Genomic DNA, 22,354 nt, shown 5'->3' with positions numbered 1-22,354 from the left:
TAGAGAGAGAGTGAGATGGGGAGTGGAGGGAAGAAAAAGAGAGAAAGAGACAGGAAAAGAAGGAGAAGGAAAAGAATGGAAGAAAAAGGAAATAAAAAGTGAAAGCACAGAATAACAGATAAATCGAAAGAGAAAACAGAAAAAGTGTGAGAGGGAGAAAGAGAGAAAGCGAGGAAGGAAGGAAAGAAGGAAGGAAGGAAGGGGAAACAGTAGAAAGAAAAAGGAAGGAAGGAAGGAAGAAAGAAAAGAAAGAAAGAGAAAAAAGAAAGAAAAAGGAAAGAAAGAAAGGAAGAAAGAAAAAAGAACAAAAGAAAACGAAAGAAAGGAAGAAAGAAAGAGAGAAAGAGGGAAGAAAGGAAAGAAGGAAAGAAGGAAGGAAGGAAGGGAAGGAAGGAAAGAAAGAAGGAAGGGAGTTCCTTTTATTCAGGAACCCATAGCCTAGAACACATGCTTAAAAATTTTCATCTTTATAATAATTTAAAAATCATTACAAGTCTTAGAGACATCTTAGATTAGGAGGGCAACCATCAGTTCTCACTATTTAATTGTTTCTTAAAATTTAATGTGCATACAAATCATTCAGATTCTTATTTGGTAGGTCAAGTTGGGGCCCAGATAATGCATTTTTTAAGATAATACACCTTAGAAAATGCATTATCTGAGACGATATTGATACTCTGAAATCACATGTGGAGTGGCAGGACATATGGCCCCAGCCTTACCACCAATGAAGGGTTTTGAGGCAGTTTAATTCCTTATAAAGACCTGTAAATATGCTTAGAGTTAAGAGTTCTTAAACATGGCTGCCCATTGGAATTTCCTAGGGAACCTGAAAAAATGATTGATACCTATGTCTTCTTCTGACTCCAGAATTTCTATAATTGCTCTGGAGTGTGACCTGGGCATTAGAGCCATTAAAAGAATCCCAAGTTTATTGAATTTCTACAGCTGCTGTGACAAATTACCACAAGTTTAGTGGTTTATAAGAACACAAATTTATTACTGTACAGTTCTGTAGATCATAAGTTTAATGGGGATCTCAATCAGCTAAGATAAAGGTGTCAGAAAGATTCATCTATAAGTAAGTTCATCTTCCCATCATTTCTAGTTTTTAGAGGATGCTTGCCTTCCTTGGTTCAAGGCCCACTTACCCAAGCTTCAAAGCCAGCAAAATCAGGTCAAGTTTACCACAAGCTGCTGTCCCTCTGGTTCTCTTTTCATAATCAGTCTTCCACTTTTTTTTTTTTTTTTTTTTGAGGTGGAGTCTCGCTCTGTCGCCCAGGCTGGAGTACTGTGGCCGGATCTCAGCTCACTGCAAGCTCCGCCTGCCGGGTTCACGCCATTCTCCTGCCTCAGCCTCCCGAGTAGCTGGGACTACAGGCGCCCGCCACCTCGCCCGGCTAGTTTTTTGTATTTTTTAGTAGAGACGGGGTTTCACTGTGTTAGCCAGGATGGTCTCGATCTCCTGACCTCGTGATCCGCCCGTCTCGGCCTCCCAAAGTGCTGGGATTACAGGCTTGAGCCACCGCGCCCGGCCTCAGTCTTCCACTTTTAAGGGCTCTTATGATTATATTGTCCCCACGCAGATAGTCCAGAGTAATCTCCCTGTTTAAGGTCACCTGATGATTAACCTTAATTTCATCTGCAACCTTAATTTCTCTTCGACACAAAATAACATTTTCACAGATTTTGGAGACTAGAATGTAGACATCTTTGAGGACCATTCTTCTGCCTACCATGCCATGTAACTCTAATTGGTAGCCAGGGATGGAAGACAATGTAAAGCATTACTTATTGCCACTTAAATTGGACTCAGAAAAACAAAATAAAAATGATCTGGTGACATCAGGAGAAAGACATAACTTTTATATGTTTTATAAATTGCTCATTAATAATATATGTGTACTTCCTCTGGCATGAGGAAACACAATCTTCTCTTTAACTTAACCTCCTCTTTAATATGTTGTCAACAGTTTCCTGTTAGATATATAGGATATAATATTAACTGAGGAAAAATAGTCCGTTGAGAAGAAAATGGGTGGTGATGGGAGTAACTTTAAATACCAATTTTGGTATTCCAGAATTGTGCACACAATATGAATCAAACCTTTCCATTGTATTGCTTGAGTCAGTGATCATCACCCTTTTCTATGCCCTTGGCCACTGTCTCATTTGAGGCATCTAATACATTTCTTAAATGCCAGCACCTTGGGCAAGGGAAACCTCACTGAGATGCCCAAGCTTTAAAGTGACAATCCAAAGGTAAAGGTGATACCAAAAGGGTGACGAATCCCCTTATTAGGAATGCAGATCCTATTATAATTATATTATGATGCAAATATAGTTTCTCTGAGTATCTTCTCTTTCAAAATTCAAAACAGCACAGTATGACAGTTGAACATGATAGGAGAGAGGAATAACTACATTATAATGAAAGCAATCAATGATTCGAATCTGCATATTTGCATGCAAAATGAGTGAATACAAATGTAGACTAGGAAAAGAGGGAGAAAATATTTCAAAATTCCAAATACAGTGAATTTTACATAAAATTATTTCTGTAAAAACAGTAAAAAGTGTGATATCTCATAATTAGCTTATAAATTTTTTCTTTCTGATTCTCATTTTATATTCAAGTACAACTTTCTGGAAGCCCAAACAATGAATCCACAGATAATTGCTATGCCAGATGTGAACATAGAAAATTAATACAGAAAACACCCAAGGAAAACAGATTTTTAAAATAACATCTTTGTTAGAAATTACTTTCTTCATGAATCCTTTCCTAAACCTGCAAGTCTGTGTTAATTGATCCTCATATATAAATCTCTCAGTCTTTATTATCCCGTCAAAGCCTTTATCATGCTAATCTGTAATCATCCTTTTATTAATCTGCATCTTCACCAAATGTTGGAACCTTAGAGCACAGAAATCTCATGGGCTTCTTCACTAATATATCCGTTGTGTTTGGCACATAGACATGAGTCCATTAAATTTGAATGAGCAAATAAATAGGTTTCTATTCCAAAGCTACTTGACTAAAGTTAGAAATAAAATAAAACACAATTTCCAGGTTTATTTTGACAATGCTAACAACAAATTATATACATATATATACATGTTAATTGAAAATATTGTTAATTTTCAATTCATTAATTGAAAATATTGCTAATTTTCAATTCGTTAATTGAAAATATCATCAAGGTCTTATTCTGGTGGCTGGAAATAGAAACACCAGCAAGGTCAGATTGCCACTCTTCAGGAGCTTACAGTTTCAGCCAAGATACATAAACTGGAAGATATATAAACACTATGCTCTAGTAAGTATGAGAGAGATGAGCGCAACATGTTCTGATTGGAAAAAAAGAAGGCTCCCAACGTATTTTACAGCCATAAAAAGTGTTTCAAGACGGACCTCTTGGAAAAGGTGACTTTAAAGATGAATCATAGGCTGGGCGCAGTGGCTCATGCCTCTAATCCCAGCACTTTGGGAGGCCGAGGCGGGAGGATCACAAGGTCAAAAGATCTGGACCATCCTGACTAATAGGGTGGAACCCTGTCTCTACTAAAAATATAAAAACTAGCTGGGCATGGTGGCATGCGCCTGTAGTCCCAACTACTTGGGAGGTTGAGGCAGGAGAATTGCTTGAACCCAGAAGGCAGAGGTTGCAGTGAGCCAAGATCATGTGAGCCGAGACTCTGTCTCAAAAAAAAAAAGAGATGGATATGGAAACCTTGGGTCTGGCAACCCATGGAATAAAAATGAAAGTAGGAGTTAGCCATGTGGGTGGATTGAAGAAGTATATTGCAGACAAAGGAAGCAGAAGGAAGCAGTACACAGTTATCTGGAAGAGGGAGAAGAACAGATACAGTGAGAAGTACAAATAGGAGGTGGGATAAAGAGCAGCTGCCTTAAATGTTATTGAGTTTAACTGAGCTGCCTGTCCTAGCAAAATGTCAAACCAAGCATCGTTTTTAGTGTCAGAAATTAATTATACTGTACTCATGTCTATTCTGGTTATACAGTATCCATTATAACGTAGTTATTCCTCTCTCCCATCGTGTGTCATAGTCATACCATACCATTTTGAATACTCAAGATTGAGACTATTCAGAACAACTCTATTTGTACCATAATAGGGCTTGTATTTTAAAGTTCACTGAGGTGAAATATTAAAACAGTTTCCATGTTTCTCTCAAAGTATGTGTTCCCAGAGCAACACAACAGCATTCCCTTGGAACTCGTTAGAAATGAAATTCCTTGTGACCTATCTGAGACCTACTAAATAAAAAAACTCTGGGGTGAAACTCATCAATCTTGTTTTTTTGCGACAGGTCCTCTAGGTGATTTTAGTGTACACTCAAGTTTTAGAGCTACTGTAGCAAATGAACACACCAGCAACTTTGTAGGAAAACTTGCTCATTTGTTGTTATTGATGCTGTTGTTATCAGTGGTAGTAGTGATGGAATAGGTGGTAGGTACAATGACATGAAAAGGCTCTGTTTTAGTGAATATATATGTTAGAAATAGGGTTGCTCTTTCATCCAGGCTGAAATGCAGTGGTGCTATCATAGCACATCACAGCCTCGAATACCTGGTCTCAAGCCTTACCCCCACATCAGCCTCCCAAGTAGCTGGGATTACAGGTATAAGACACCAGGCCTGGCACCTATAGATATACCTATAGATACAAAATTGAAAGTGTATGGATTCTGAAATTATTGCGTGGAGCAGAGCTGCTTGATAAAAAGACTTTAGGTTTCATGTAGCTCTTTATCCCTTTGTAAAGTAACTTTTATTCTTGTTTATCTAGAGTTGTTTTAATCTATAATGTGTGTTAATTTTATCAAATGCCTTATTAGCATCTATCAAGATAGTGACATGTTTCCTCACATTGGTATGATATTAATAATCTCATAATGTTGTGTTATCCTTACATGTTTTGAATGATTCATATATACCCTTAAAATGAATTAAAAATGAATAATTCAATTTTTCTTTTTGATATTCTACCGAGTTTTTAAAAGTACTTTCTCTGTGAATTTAGTATCCATATTCAAACTTAGAATGGTCTCTTGTCCTATATGTGTTTGCAAGTGTATATGGGTGTGTGTATTTATGTGTGTACATATGTGTCATCTGCCAGGTTTCATTATCTAGCTTAGGTCAAATTTATTAAATTAATTTTAAAACTTTCCATTTTATAATTTTTCTGCTTATTATTTATTTATGCATTTATTTTTGTTGCAAAACCAACTGACCCAAATCTCAGTGTCTTAAAATATTAACAATCGTTTATTATATCTCATGGTTTCTGTGGGTGAGTAATTCTGAAACAACTGTCTGGTTGGTTCTAACTGAGTTCCCCTCATGTGTTCCTCATTACAAAGTGGCTAGAACTGGAACAGTGAGGGGTTGTAGCAGATAGAGGCAAGCCGGTCATCACCCGCTCCTCATGGAGTTTCAGGCTCTCTCCATTGTGTTCTGTTTGTGGTTACTCAAAGTACTGGGATTTCCTACATGATGGTTCATAGTTCCAAAAGATCTAGAGAAAGACCAGTTAGAAGGTGCATTGTCCAAGTATACATATGTAACAAACCTGCACGATATGCACATGTACCCTAGAACTTAAAGTATAATAAAAAAAAAAAGAAAGTGCATTGTCTTTTCTAACCTACCTTGCTACCTTGAACGTCACATCTTATCTGTCAAGTTACATTTTTTATATTATGCTAACTTCATAAAATACATGTAAATGTTTTCCATCATATTATATTTTCTCTAGGAGAGTTAAAATGGTTTATTTAAAATAATTCTCTGTAAAATATTTTGAGCCAATTATTTATCTGAATTTGACCAATAAGAGATTAATATTTAGCACTTGGCTATCCTGCTTTGTGCAGTTGTCTCGCAGTTTAATGGATATTATTCACATCTCAGTAACACTGTAATCTTCTGATACTATATCTTTTATATTTCCCTCCTAGTGTAATTCCCAATGTATAGTTATTGCCTTACAAATGTCTCAATGTAGACAAATAACTTAATTTAATACAAAACCATATTTTATCAAATGAAGGGTAAGACAGCATCATTAAATGAGAAAAAAATGGTGTTCCGGATTTCAAAAATTGGTTCAGCTGTTACCTGGCTGGACTTAGGTATATTTTAGGATGCATGAGATTGAAGGTGAGGGTAAACCAACTCAAATGCACTTTAAATGAATGTAGAGGGGATCCATTGTCTTTACTAAGAGAAAAGCATAATGGTTTAAATATAGTTTCATGTCCCAAAAGGCATAAAAATTCAAATGATGCTATATGTAATCTATTCCATTTCTTGTTTGTCTTCTTCTCATAAGCAGGTAGTTTCTCCCCATGTCATTGAAAAATGGTTGGTCACCAGTAGTTCCAGGGAATTTCCCATTTCTGGTTAACATTCAGAATAAAGAGGGAATTTATTTTCCCCAATCTAAATAAAAATTCTAAGATTCTCTGTGATCAGACTGGCTGAAACCACATGCTGCCTTTGAACTATACCTGATATCCATGGGGAAGAGTCTAGGTGTAGGTGTAGATGTAAAACTCTATGCAGACAACTGTACTGAGAATGGGGGATGGACATATCTCTAAAGGAAAACTCAGGAAAGCTAGCACTTTAAGAAGGGGACTGGATGGAAAATAGTAATATGCGCTCAAGTAGCAAGTTACGCAGCTTCCCTATGTTTTAAGCTGTCTCATCTTTAAAATTGGAATAACATAACTCAAAGTGATTTTAAAGTATCCAGCACAGTGACTTAACTAGAGTAACGCTTAGTTAGGATTACTTTCATCTCCTATTCAAATGTATTTGAAACAATTATAAGAATCTTACTAATTAATTTAGCAAACAAAATATTAAGAAATTGAATCTAGTAGGACAGTAATGAAGTAACACATGTAATAATAATCATGCATGACTACGTATGCTTCTTATATATAAAAGTGTATACGTTGGATAGGTTAAGCGATATAGAAGTAATAAATTCTAAAATTTTAGTGAGATAATACAATATAAGTGTACTTTTTGCTAATATCAACCCGATGTAGGTCAAACAGTTCTCCACCAGATGGTAATTTAGAAACCCAAGCTACGTGTATCCTGTGGCTTTCAGTTCACCCTGACTTTCTTCAGCCAGCATTAGCAGACATGACAGGGAAGGAGGGCATAGAGAGAATATGGGATCAACCAGTATTGTCAGGACCATCACTGGAATGTCATGAATCATTGGAGTTTATGCCCTCATTCTGTTTGCCAGAAACCAATAATATATGTCAACTTAATTGCAAAGGGGGTTAGGAAATAGAGTCTTTCTTATGTCCAAGAAGAGGAAATGGTAAGGTGAGTATCTACCCTGTCTTTGTCGTAGCCCCCTACACATTCTGGTCACCACATATCTCCTTTTGCATGGAGGAAACACTCACTTCTTCACAAGCATGGCAGCCCAAAATCCTATTCAGGCCCTGGAAAGTGTTGCTCATTGTTTTCTAGAAGGCTTGGATATGGGAGCCTTGGGTCTGGCAACGCATGGAATAAAAATAAAAGTTAACTGCTCTCCACTCCTATACATTTTAATAGATAAAGGAGAGGCAGGGCCAAAATAACCAAAACAGACCTCCATTCTTAAACAGAAAGAATGGAAAAAATAGTGTAGTGATTGGCCCAGGGGAATTTTGCATGGCCTTTCTCCAGCTCTAAAAGAATGGGAGGCAGAGGAATAGATGCCAAAGGCTGCTTAAGTCTCAAACAGGCACTGTTTTTTAAGTTTCAGGCACATAGTTTTCTGGAAATACAGTTCCCACGACCACATGGTAGGCTTCTGATATATTTAAATCTCTTTTGCTTTATGTGATGATATCTGCATCTAGAGATGGTTCCTAGAAATAATTTTTATGTCCAATTGATGTCTGTGCTTTCTCATCCTCATGATTCTTTCTCTCTCGAATATCTCAAAGTCATTGGGATTCAATAGAAAATGCAATCCTACATCTGGTTTGTTCTCTGAGCTACTGAGAAGTTTTTACTGGGTCTCCATCAGGCAAAGTCTTTTCAAATCCCATTCCTTATATTTGCAGTCTACAATTTCCAATCCTGAGAGACCCCGCATTTACGGATTCTCTGTTCATTTTCAGCTATGTTTCCAAAGTAACTCATTCTTTCCTCACCCTTTCCACTTCTGAAGAGGCTTCCCAGACATAGGCAATCAAAACTAAACCAAAACAATCTAGTTCATGCATAGAAATTAAGATGCTGTTCTGCTAGCTTCATGGAAAGGGGCTAAAGTAGAACTTTCTAGACACAATCTTCTTCTTTTTTTTTTTTTTTTTTTTTTATGAGAGAGGGTCAGTGCAGTGGCATAATCTCGGCTCACTGCAACCTCCACCTCCCGGGTTCAAGTGATGATTCTGCCTCAGCCTCCTGAGTAGCTGGGATTACAGGTACCTGTTGCCACACCCGGCTAATTTTTGTATTTTTAGTACAGATGGGATTTCACCATGTTGACCGGGCTTGTCTTGAATTCCTGACTTCAGGTGATCCACCTGTGTCGGCCTCCCAAAGTGGTGGGATTACAGGCGTGAGCCACTGCGCCTGGGCCCTAGTCTCAATCTTCTTTCCTTAGAGCTGTAGCTGGCATAGTAAGTGCTAATTTGGGGCAACACTTTTACTAAAGATTTGCCTCTGAATGCCATTAATATGTTTCCAGCATCTGATATTGATTTTCTTAGTGTCTGCTGCCCAATTGATGAGCAAAAGTTATTTCATGCTTTTCTTAAAGCAATACCACATTTTTTTGCGCCAATTTTCCTGTTAGTCAGCGTAGACAATCTAAGTCATAGATAAATTCTAAAGGCTCAGTGGCCTTAGCAGAGAAGTTTATTTCTCACTCACATGGAAGTCTGAGACAGGGCAGGTGGCTGTCTTCCAAGAGTGATGCTAGAACCCAGGCTTCTTATATCTTATGTCTCTATCACATTGAGGCTTCAAGGTTTGCCTAGGGTTATCTACCCGGCAGATTGGGCAGACAGGCTTAGAGAAGGAGAGGAGGTAAAACATTAGACAAGTCGGCCGGGTGTGGTGGCTCAAGCCTGTAATCCCAGCACTTTGGGAGGCCAAGACGGGCGGATCACGTGGTCAGGAAATCGAGACTATCCTGGCTAACAGGGTGAAACTCCGCCTCTACTAAGAAAAATACAAAAAACTAGCCTGGCGAGGTGGCGGGCACCTTGTAGTCCCAGCTACTCAGGAGGCTGAGGCAGAAGAATGGCGTGAATCCGGGAGGCGGAGCTTGCAGTGAGCGAGATCCGGCCACTGCACCCCAGCCTGGGCAACAGAGCAAGACTCCGTCTCAAAAAAGAAAAAAAATTAGACAAGTCTTTCTATTGTTAGAGCTGGAAGCAGTGTATATCACTTCTGTGCCCATCTCTTGGCCTGAATCCAGCCATATCATCCAATTGCTAAAGGAATTTAGTCTTTCTAAAGTGTTTCCATGAAGACAAAAGTTAAGTGAGCATCTAAGCTGTGTTTTCAACATCAAGGATGATTATTCTCAAGAAATCAGTTCAATTAATTCCATGTAATGATAATGGCCTACGTATGATTTCTGAAACAAGCAAATTGTGTGTTCTGAGTGTGGGTGTATGTACATGAATGTGGACATTCATGCATTAGGTATATACGGAGGACACTAACATCTTCAGAATTTGCTGATCTTGCCACTGGCTTCCTCTGCAATGTTGTCATTCCGAGAAAAGAAAGCTCAATTCTAAAAGGGACAAAGATGCCTTTCAAAGTTGTTCAACAGCCTCAGGCAAATGCCTTAAGCTGCTGCATTTCAGTCATGAAGGACCTTCCTTATGCTTTCTTACGTCTAAGATCCTCAAGCAGAACTTCCCCCAGTGAGGAAACACTATCTCCCCATGAAAAGATAAGGAGATGCAAGGAAAGAAAGAAGGTTAGGGATGGATCCCAGTAATGCCTTCCATGTTCCTGGAGAGCTTTCTGTCCTTTTTTCTATATACTCAAAAAGAAAAGTCTAGGCTACACGATTCCTCTATTTTGTTATACATATTTTTAATGACAGCGCTCTCCTTTTCATTTTTATTTTATTGATTTATTTTTGGAGTTTTCATTCATTTTCACACGTCACTTTCCATGACTTGTATATATGGGAGTCATCATTGATTTGTCTTTTATTTTTAAATGTACGTTTCTTTTAAAAATAAAGTGTATTCAGTCCAATCAACTGGATCCTGAAAAAAGTAAAAATAAAAATAAAGTGTAAAAGAAAAGCATCTGTGGTTTAAAAAGTCATCAGTTAAGGAATGGTGAGAACACTCCTTCTATTTTATAGAATGAGGTGTTGCCTGATTCTAGAATCAAAAATAAAGCCAATTAAGATCTTAAAAAAAAGAAATGGAGATTAAGTACCTCTGTCACTTGGCTATTAGTCATAGAGATTCCCATGTTTATCAAAAATTGGAATTTTCCCATTATTAGTTACATTTAATTAAAATAATTATCTCCTTTGTATGTGTAGCAGTTGAAATTTCTATTTTAGCCCCTTTCTGTTTTTTTTAATTTTAGCTTCTTTCTATAAAACCAGCAGAACACCATCTTAATTTTCATGAATCCAATTGCCACTACTTTGCCAAATAGATCAAACACATTTACATTTTCATTAAAAAATAATCACATGTGTTTTTAAGAGTACTAGTGTGAGTGGCTCTGTCACCTTTATTTCCTTCTCTGCAACCCAAAGCTTCCACTACTGTGAATCACCACCTTGGTGCCCTTTCATCTCATGACAGTTGGATAGGTCACCTTATATCAGTTCTTACTTGATCTAATGGTTGATCTAATCTCACTGTCTCTGGCAGCTTATTTTGTTTTCCTTTTCATTCATAAACTGGGGTAAATAACAGTATAACACATGTCGTATAAGAATTGTTCAGTAGTATTAGCTGTCTTTATTCAAAACACATGTTTTCCTTCTTGTCTAATGCAACATAATAACAAGTTTAATACAATAGTTACTTGAAAGAATTGGCTAGAGATTTATTTGTAAAGTGTTTACAACCCGCCAACCACTGTCCCTGGAGCCATGGAGAGGCATGACACAGTCCCAGTCTTTGTAAATCTCAGAAGTCTAGTGGAGAAGATAGATAAGCAATATGTTATAGATAGATACGTAATATGTTAATTAATGATGGAGAGGCAGAACAAAATATAACAATTCACTTTTTTTTAAATAAGTGGGAATGAAAAAACTTCAAAGATGAAGAAACAGATGCATAAGGAGTTGATAGATGAGTAGGGGCTTACTAGGTAGGAGAGGAAGGGTTATCATAGGCAGAGAGAACAACTTGTATAAGTGATTATAAGATAAGTCATGCAATACAGCACTGCACATAGGCTATGCATGTGTACCTGAGAGGAGCAGGAAAAGAAGCCCCTCATGCCATGTAAGATGCCAAAGGGGTAAATTTGAAAGACTTTAAGTGTAAGAGTGATAACAGATTTGCTGACTTATACTGATAGGCTTTTGGGGAGAACTCTCCCTTATCTTTTTATTTAGGTGAGTAGAGAAAATGGGGAACAACAAAATAAGAAAGCTAAATTCCAGTCCTCAGAAACAAGTTTTTAGAATGAAACCTGCATTGACAGATTTATTTCTGTAATCAATATTGTTGAGAACACATTGTGTTTACTTAATACAGGGAAGAACAGGCATTGTCCCTATACTTGAATACTTACTGTCTGTCACAGTCATTTCAATTTTACTATACACTGTCTTGTGATATGTTGCTCTTTCTGCAAAATTTTTAAATTAAAATATAATATAGTGTGTGTACATACATAAATTATATATGCGTTTAATTTGCATGTAAATAATGTTTTATGTATTTGCTTATATAAATACATTTAAATCTATTTATCTAACTATAGATTAAGCCCCTGAAAACGATGATTATGAAGAACACTTTTTTAATGCCACACTGTAAATACTCCACAAAAATTGTTCAACATATAAATGTATGAGTTGAAAATAATTATTTAGCAGAAAAAGCTCCTCTCTCTCTCAGCCCTACCAGGCTTTATTCCTGTGTTCTTGGCAAAGATTTCTTGTATTATATTTTATACTATCCATTATGATCATCCCACCTGATACTAATTCTCATCATGTTGGTCTCGGGAAAAATTAGTAAACATAGCAATAATAATGCCACCTTTTATCAAGTGCCAACAAGGCGTTAAATGTGGTTCTTTACTGCTATTTCACCTAACAGTCTTATCAGGAATCATTGTTATCCTTTTATGGGTGACATCTTAAATCCAGAGAAGTATGCAATTTACTCAAGACCACACAGCTAATGAGTTAAAGGAACTAGGACTTGAATCAACAGTTCTCTGTCTTAAAAGCTTAATTAGTATTACTTTAGACTTTACAAAGCACTTATGATTTCATTTTGGCCCCACAACTTTCCGGCGTGGTAAATATTCACCTGATTTTCACCTAATAAAAGAACTGAGACTCAGAGGTGAATATTCACCTGAACTGAGACTCAGTGTGGTGAATATTCACCTGATTTTCACCTGATACAAGAACTGAAACTCAGAGAGGTAACGTGACTCCCCCATGAGTTATAGTTGAAATATGGTATAGTTTGCATTCTATTCCAGGTTTTCTTTTCTTTTCTTTTTTTTTGAGATGACGTCTGTTTCTGTCGCCCAGGCTGGAGTGCAGTGGCGCGATCTCAGCTCACTGCAACTTCCACCTTCCGGGTTCAAGCGATTCTCCTGCCTCAGCCTCCAGAGTAGCTAAGACTACAGGCACCCGCCACCATGCCCAGCTAATTTTTGTATTTTTAACAGAGACGGAGTTTCACCATGTTGACCAGGATGGTCTCGATCTCTTGACCTCGTGATCCGCCCACCTTGGCCTCCCAAAGTGCTGGAATTACAGGCGTGAGCCACCGTGCCTGGCCCAGGTTTTCTTTTTAACTAAAGTATGGTTGTACCACAAAGTTGAATTGGGTGGGCTTTTTCACTACAGGGATGTTGTAGGCAGCTCTCAGTTTGATTTTGAGTAAATTAACTGGGGCATGCAGATTTAAGAAAAATAAAACAAAACAAAACGTTAGTAAGTTCTTCCCATCACAAAATTAAATCGATAAACATCATTTTGTTTTTAATAAACTCTTATTTCTCATTTAAACATCTATCCATTATAGCTAACCACACAGCCCCTTAACGAGAAGCAAATTAAGTTGTTTGAAAACACATTCAGTAAGCTGTGTTTTTCCATGGACCAGTGGCAGAGGGAAGAGAAAGTGATTGTGCCAGGCTGTTGGCTGAGTAGAGCTAATGGCATTTGGTCCTGTGAAATGGATATTAATGATTCTACAGTGTTTAACTTGGTTTGCTCTTGACAGATTTTTCCCTTTCTGAATTAATGTCTGTCCTCTCTTGATTAATTTAGAGTTATTGTACTGCAAGTCACTTAATTACGTATTCTTTCTAAAGTCAAAAATTATCTACTGTGATGAAGGCAGTCATTTTGATTTCTCATAAAAAGAGTTCCCAAGTGTCTCAAGTACAGATCTTGCAAGGTTAGTGGGAAAAGTTCTACTTTATCCAGGAAGGACACCAAAGCTAGAGAGGCCTCCTCATAAATCTCATTTAGGATGTTTCCCTATAACTTGCCAGGCAGAGCTATTTGAGTTGCACATGGTGATATCTGAAAAACCAGAGACTTCACCTAGCTAAAGTATGAAACATAAAAAGAATATCCTGTAAATTATTTGCTCCAGGGCACGACAATGTAGGTGAATGAGTTTCAAAATATGTTGAAGTTGTTCCTGGGAGAGAAAATATTGTATTTTTTTCTCTGACAGGTATTGTAAAGAGAAAGTTTATTTAAAGTTAGAAAGCCTAGATTTTCTAATACTAATTGCATTTGTAATCTAATCTCTTCTATGTGTAAAATAGGCCTTATAATATCTACCCTCCAGATTTAGAGTTGTTGCAAGAATCATGTAATCTTTGAAAGAGCATGCTATTTAGATATGCAGTATGATTGTCACTATTTTTCTGGACAGAAATTTTTAAGAGATAATCTGTGAGTAGACTTTGGTTTCTTCCAAAAATCAGTTTAGTTAGAGCAATTTAGGAGTTCATGGTCCTCCCTAGCTCTTTCATTCCACTGCTTGTGCATATTATCAGACAGTAAACAAATGGTGCATCCTTTCAGGTCTTAAGCTCATTGTTTATTAAGTAGACAGTATATTTTGCTTTACAGCTTATGTTTTCTTGAAAGCACATGTTATAAGATTTTAAAAAATAAATGCAGATATTCCAGGTACCTGGGAAAGAAGTGCTGCCCAATGAATTAGGGCTTCAAATTTCTGGTCGACCCAACTTATAATCATATCTCAGTTCCTCTGTTATTACATGCCCAAAGACATGTAATAATAGACAAATCACCTCAACTTGCTTGGACAAATCACCTCAACTTGCTAAATTTCAGTTCCCTAATCTGTAAAATAATATGTCTAGTAATGGCATCTAACTTACAGTGTTGTTAGGAAGATTTAATAAAACAATAAATGTAAAGAACCTAGCATAACACCTGCCTAATACTTTGCTCAATGAATGATAGTTCTGTCTTCATATACTCCCAGCCAAGTTATTTTTGTAGGGAATGACTTTTCAGATAATTTTAGTAAATGTAACCATCAGACATGTTTAAAAGCCAATTTAGCCTCAGTGCCCATCAGCACTGATAAAAGGGTAGCTGAAGGCATTGGTCTTGCAATTTTGACTGCGTGCAAAATGGTCTCCCACTTTTCCATTTGTCATTCAATCCTCATATCGGATCATCACTATCTATATCCTACCGGGAAAACAAAATTGTATTTGTTTTCCATGGCAGCCTGAGTATTTCTGGCATTGTACCTGGTGCTTTACATATTTTATCTCATTTTATTTCTATAATCACCCTACAAAATAAATACTCTCAAAATTTTTAAATGGAGGAAGTGAAGGTAAGAGAAATTAAGTAATTGTCTAAGATCACACAGCTGGTAGGTGGCAGAGTAAGCATTTAAACCTGGGACTTTTGACTCAAACATTGCACAATTCAACCTTGGGCTGCACATCTGGAAACAGACAACTTCTTAAAAATATGGGTTATTGAGAGATAACTGTCTTTGGAAGGATGTTTGCCCAAATGGTAACTATGATTACATTTGGGAGGTAGGATTTCAAACAAAATTTGATTTCTTCCTTGCACTGTTAATAATTTTGTTTTTATTTTTATTTTCCATTGAGCATGCATCACTTTTATAAAGTAGCAGTTTTTAACTGACTAGCTCACAATGAAATTTCACCTAATTTCAGGTGATCTACAGAAATAGAAAAGCTATTTACTTAATAGAGGCTGGTTTTCAGCCTTACTGACTATCAAGCTGCACACATAACTATTGTTCATGCAAATAAAGTTCTATTTTTAGAAAGTGTGACTTATTATAAAGTAATGTGACTTGTCTGTCCCAACAGTCTGAAAATAAGAATGGAAAATAGAAAGCCACAAAGCAAACACTTTTTTTGTCTTCAAACTTTGAAAGCTCTTTTGGCTGACATTAACAATAGTTTCATTATGTTCTTTAAGTTGACAATGGTTGTTTTGTAATTACCTTATATACCCAAGGATCTCCAGGCAAAGAATTGTTGACTCTGTAAAAACAGATGGTTAAAATCTGTGTCTCTTTTTAAATTTCTGACAGGAAAGGCTTTCTAGGACACATCTCCAATTCCCTCCTTCCAAGAAACTGCCCATTTCCAAATTTAGCCTACTGGGAAACAATAAAAATATAATGGAATTTAGAGTCAGAAGATTAGAGTATAAGTCTGGGCTTTGTCACCAGTTTGTTATAACTTTGGTCATATGTTATAATCTCTCTGAATACCAAATGCTTAATCATTCATTTATTCATTTAACAAATGTTTATTGCATTTATATTATGGGTCAATTATTTTTCTATGTATTGGGAATACAATAGTAATTAAAAAAATAACAATACATTTCATGTTCTCTTGCAGCTCCGTTCTAGTGGGATAGGCAAGGCTTAGTCAAATAGCCAAATGAGGAATACATATGTATGAAGTAATAGGTCCTCTTAAAAGAGAATTCCTGTAATGGTATTTGCGGGAGGGGAGTAGTTTGGGAAGGAGTTCCCTGAGAAAGTGATGCTGAGAATGGGAGAAAAACAAAATCAAGTAGAGGTAGTTGGTGGAATGATAGAGAAGAATATTAAGATATTACCCACAGAAATAAAAGGATGTGCAAGTTCCCTGTAGGAGCAGAGAGCATGACTCATTTAAAAAACTGAGTTTAGCTGAGAGCTGAGAACAGGTAGGAGAGTGGCACAGGTAAGGAGGTGAAGAAGAGACAGTGGTACTCCTTAAATATTCATTTACTCACATACAAACCCCTCACCCCTTTCAGGCAAGGAAGCTCTGAGAATATCACCTTTGGCTGAGGCGATTAAAGGGCATGCATAATTAATTATCTAGTACCTCTTTTTCTCTTCTGGGGTCAATGAGGATACCTCATATTGATATGGCAAAGTTTCAAAAATTAGCTGATCCAGATGTAAGTCGCTATTTGGAGAACAATTATTCAGAGGAGTTGAATGGACGTGTGGCATTGTGTAACAAATAAATTAATAAATAAAATGCTATGTAGGACACTAGAATTTGGGGTTTGCTTATTATTGTAGCATAGCATAGCCTAACCTGACTATTAGAGATGGTGTCATAATACACAGCCTTATGGGCCAAATTAATAATTTGGATCATTTTTTAAGCATTGAACTATCTTTCAAAAAGTAGAGATTTTCAGATATTTTTCTTTGAGGGAAGAATCCTATGCTAAATATATGAATGATTTATGAGGTTAAGAGAGTTTTGATAACTATACATTATTCATCATAGCTGTATTTACCATGCTTCCAGGAACATTGAAGAGACCAAGTATGAAAAATTAAGTCTGGCAATTTCGAAAATGCAAACCATCACACAAATATTCTGGCTTTCTGATATGACTATATTGCCCTAGTTGCTATTTTCCCTTTGTCCTAGAAGCCAGTATCTTTATATATCTGCTATTCTCTGTGCAGTTGTAATCCATATACCAAAAAGTAATTCTGGGAAATTGGTTAGGCTGTTCTGCCCTGCAGTCAATAGCAATTTTGTATCCATGGAATTGAGAGTGGAACACTGCTTAGTAGGAAAGTCTTCCAATGTTTCAGAATAAAGTTTTCAATCTGTAAGTTTGTTGAGATGCCAATACATTTACCTTAACTGTATCAAAAATAAGATGTTCTTATTTATTTGCCTTTTGCTAATCATTGGAAGTTTGAATTGAAAAACAAAATTGAGACCAGGCTGAGAAACATAGTAAAATATGAGAAAAAGAACTTATATGTAATCTATTGTTTTGAATAAATTTCTGCAGAGAAAAAAATGGAACATTTTGATTCTGTGCTCTGGGAAGTTAACACAAACAGTAGGACATTTATGCAACAATATACAAAAATATACTTTGTTTTAGGTGCTCTGGGGGAATATACTGAACAAAAACAGTCTCAGCTTCTATCCTCCCTCCCTCCATTTACAGTAGAGTGAAGAGGATACACAATTCTCCTTATTGCATTTGATCAAATTTGCTTTTACCAAAGAGAGAAAGGTAACCTATCTTATTACTATTTACTGAGCAGCTGGTAGATGGCAGAGAGTTTGTTACTAGATTATTTTCATGGATTAAATAATTTAATATTTAACACTTTTGATTTATTTATTTATTTATTTTTTTGAGACGGAGTCTTGCTCTGTCGCCCAGGCTGGAGTGCAGTGGCCGGATCTCAGCTCACTGCAAGCTCCGCCTCCTGGGTTTATGCCATTCTCCTGCCTCAGCCTCTGGAGTAGCTGGGACTACAGGCGCCTGCCACCTCGCCCGGCTAGTTTTTTGTATTTTTTAGTAGAGACGGGGTTTCACTGTGTTAGCCAGGATGGTCTTGATCTCCTGACCTCGTGATCCGCCTGTCTCGGCCTCCCAAAGTGCTGGGATTACAGGCTTGAGCCACCGCGCCCGGCCTTGATTTATTTTTTATAATGATAATAGGGACAGGAGGCAGAGAAATTCTAGGCAGAAAAAGGGGGGTCCCTGGCAAAGCCCCACCCTCAAGCCAAAAAGCCTGAGACTGTGGCCCAAAGTGAGAACTTCCATCCCTGTTTTCCGCTTAAATGTTGCCTTTTCCAAATGCACACATGACCCTGCCCTGGCCCCCATCCTGTGCCTATAAAAACCCCAGACTCAGCCAGCAGAGAGAATAAGCAGCTGGATATCACAGACTACAGCTGGATGTCAGAGAGAAGCAGCTTGACTTCAGAAGGACAGCTTTATGACATAACTCTGGAGAAGAATCTGGCTGGAGATGGCTGAACTTCAGGAGAATATTTCCCGCCTATCCCTTTTTCAGCTTCCCTTCCCACTGAGAGCCATTTTCATCAGCAATAAAATCCCCTGCATGTGCCATTCTTCAATTTGTTTGCACAACTCATTTCTCTTGGATGCCTGACAAGAGCCCAGGAGCCATGACTCCACGTGGATATAAAAGGCTGACACACTGACACTTTGCCTTTACTGGTGGAATGCAACCACCTCGTGTGAAAGGCAGAGGGCCCATTGATCTGTCAACGCTTAAGCCATCCATGGACAGCAGAGCTAAAGGAGCACCATAACACTCCCCACTGGGGCTTCAGGGATTATGGGCACCCTCCCTAGACACTGCCACAGGGCCTGCACAGAGTTTGCTCCTACCAGTGCCCCGAAGCACTCCTCCAGCTCCTCTACCCATTCACCTGTGTGCTCCCTCCTGTGAGAGGTGGAACACAGTGGGTTTGAGTTAGTGGAATTCGCCTCTGCTGGCACTGGAGTGGCTGGCTGGTTCTAGCACTCCTGCACTCCAGTTCCCACCTTGTTTCTTCTCATGCTCCCTCCCATGAGGTGTTGAGAGCTACAGGCTGAGTAAATGAGGCACCCCTATTGCTAATCCCATGAAGGGGTTGGGTAAATATCTTTCTTCAATAATACATCTAGTTCCCTATGTGCTAGACATTGCACTAAGAGTTTTATGCATAATATTTCAGTAATGTACATAAAAAGTGTTATTTACCACATTCTACAGAAGATGAAATTAAGAATCAGAGAGGTGCATTGATGTTCCCAAGATAATATTTCACATGGTATGTGATATGAATCCCACTCCCATGCTATTTCTCCTGTTACTGTGTGTAGCATGCTTCTAGGATTATCTCTTCCAAAATAAGATGACTAAATAATATGGCATAGATGTATGCCTAAAAATACATTCAGCAGGACCCTAATGGCACAATGTTATTGGTGCTTTGGAAAATACATTTTTCTTGGACAAATTAGTTTAGGTGCAAGGTAGAGAGTCACAAATATCTCTTTACCACTACACTTCCCAGAGCCTATCATATGTTGACCTGTTATGCAGATTTCCAAGAGCAGACATGGTATGCAGCATCTTCTAAAGTTATTTGATTACAGAGACATTCATTCATGGGGCAGAGGGAGGGGAAAGGAAGAGGAGTTGGTCAACAGGAAGCAGGTGGTTGGTTAGGCAGTTATGATGAGTGAGGGATCTGGAATTTCATTGTCCAAATGCAGTGGTCTGGTGAGTTTCAGCTCCTTGAGACTATCTGGGGGGCCTGATGGTTGGTTTCCTGAGAGAGAAACTCAATTAAGACAAATCAAACTTTCTCAAGTTTTAAGACTGAGAGGATTAACTTCTACGTTTATTCAAAGACACCCTAACCAACAGCTCGATTGGGCTATTAGGTCAGTTTCAATTGAAGTTGGGGAGGGGAGCTCTTTTGTTATGTCCTCCTCAGCCCATGATAGTAATAGTGTGGCATCTTCCATAGGTAGATGGGTGCTTTGAAAACATCTACAACTTAACTCTCTTTACATCTGTTAGGAGTCAGAATTGCAGCAATAGAAAGCATCTTTACCAAATTTGAATAGACACCAGATGCACTGAAAGGATATTGGAGAGCTTAGACACTACTAAAAAGATGGGAGAATAAGGTTTGGGACTATTTATATGCCAATGCAGAACTGGTCAGGGAACCCTGTGCCATTGTGACCATGAGGTTCTGGTTGCTGGTGCTTGTCACACTGGTCTTGTGTCTCTTGGCATTGCCAGTAGCATGGCTGTCACCAAGATTTAGAAATTTAGTCCTCCTACATTTACCACTAGAAAGACAAAATCCCTCCTGGTTCCTAGGACTCTAAGGTCAGTTCACCCAAAACAGAAACTTTGGCTTTTGTGCCTAGTTTATAGCTAAAAAGGAAGCTTCAGAACATAACTGTCTGCTATTTCTGTCTTTCTTAAGAGGCAGTTTTTGCTTCATAAGGGACATTGTTCAGAAACGAATAGATAAAAGGATGCTGAAGAATTTCTCATTCTTTTTACAATTTTTCAATTTAAAACATGCACTTTCGTTTTCTCATTGAAACATACTTGACCTTGCAAATTTGTATGACCATTTTTTTGAGGAGATAAGATTAGGGTCTGAAACATGACATGTGATCAATAAGCATTTGGTACATAGTATCCATAAAGTTCCAATACATAGCCAGGGCCATATTATAAGCATCAGAGTTGGGATACAAATACAAATCTCTTTATTTCTACTCTGGATTTTTTATTTCCTCATAGAAACATAATTATACTGGTTGTTTACGTTAGTACATTTTTATACTACTTAGAGAAAAATTAAAGATGCAAATGCATTCTAGACTTGTGGAAAAATACCAGCATTCTCAGTTAGATGTGAACTTATTAAGCAGCATGACTTTCTTGCAATTTTTGTTACTAGCCCAAAATTGACAGAAAAGAATAAATCATTTGCTAAATTACCAGGTCAGCATGGTTTAATTCACTGGATACAGAGGGTAGGAAGCAAAGAAAACCCTTGGATTCCATGATGATTAACATAGAATATAATACATTTGACACTGTGTGCAAAGCATTGTCTTTTAGATATAAAGGGTGGTCCCACAAGGAAAGGTAAGGCTCAGAACGGTCAGACTGACATGAGCTACCTGAAAAATAAACATAAATTTGTTGCCCAGAATGTTTTTTCCATCTTAGTTTTAAAAGATTCTAAAGTTATTTCTAGCATCCATGAAGGAAGGTAATATGTAAATAAGAAATTTAAAATAAAAAGAGTTTTATTCTAAAATCATTTAATCAAGGGACAGAGTCAAGGCTTAGTTTTAAATGATGCAAAAAAAAAAAAAAAAGAATAACCGTGAATGAGATAATGCAGGAGATAAGGAATTATGTCAGTGATCTGATGACAGACAGCATCAGAAATTCTCAGCCCACATTTAGTAAATAAAAACCACAGCAAGCTCTGTTTGGGAGCTCAAAGCTCACTTAAGCTTGGGAACATTCCCACTCATGTTCTTTCTAGTAATTCACCAATTCCGCTATTGAAGCCCTCTCCATGGCCCCCATGCTGGAATTTCTGAATCACATCTGAGCACCCAATAACTTTCTGGAGAGAAAAAAAATAACTATTATTAAATTTGGTCTGGATTAATGGTGTGGATGAGTTTGTGTCACTTGCACTCCATTTTCTATCTTCTTTGGTCTAACTCTGCATATTGTGTTTTATTTTCCCTGATAATAAAAATTGAATTTTGTGTGCCCTTTATGTAGTAGGAGCTGGGTTTTATGTGCATCATTTTATTTAATCCATAGGACAACAATGTGGGTAAGTAATTATTATCTTCATTAAACAGATAGGAAAACAAAACTAGTGAATGTAAGTGGTATAATCCAGGTCACACAGCTAATAAACATACAAAACAGGATTTGAATCAGTCAGCTCTGGCTAACTCAAAACATCAAACAATTGTTCCACTGTAATAATAATAGCTATTTATTGAGTGAGCTCTAGCTAGCTAGCTATTGCAGCTATTGTAGGTTGAAAAATAAAGAAGGCAAGAGAATGACATGTACAATATGCCGTTTTCTTGCCTGCAGAGCCTCCCCACTTTCATTGCTGAATAATTCCTACTTTTTTAAATTTTTTAAATATTTTGTTTTAATTTATTTATTTATTTTTTATTATATTTTAAGTTCTAGGGTACATGTGCATAACGTGCAGGTTTGTTACATATGTATACTTGTGCCATGTTGGTGTGCTGCACCC

This window comes from Colobus angolensis, unplaced genomic scaffold (assembly GCF_000951035.1).
Source record: "Colobus angolensis palliatus isolate OR3802 unplaced genomic scaffold, Cang.pa_1.0 Scaffold27, whole genome shotgun sequence".
Lineage (NCBI taxonomy): Eukaryota > Metazoa > Chordata > Mammalia > Primates > Cercopithecidae > Colobus > Colobus angolensis.
Note: the sequence above shows the minus strand (reverse complement) of the source record.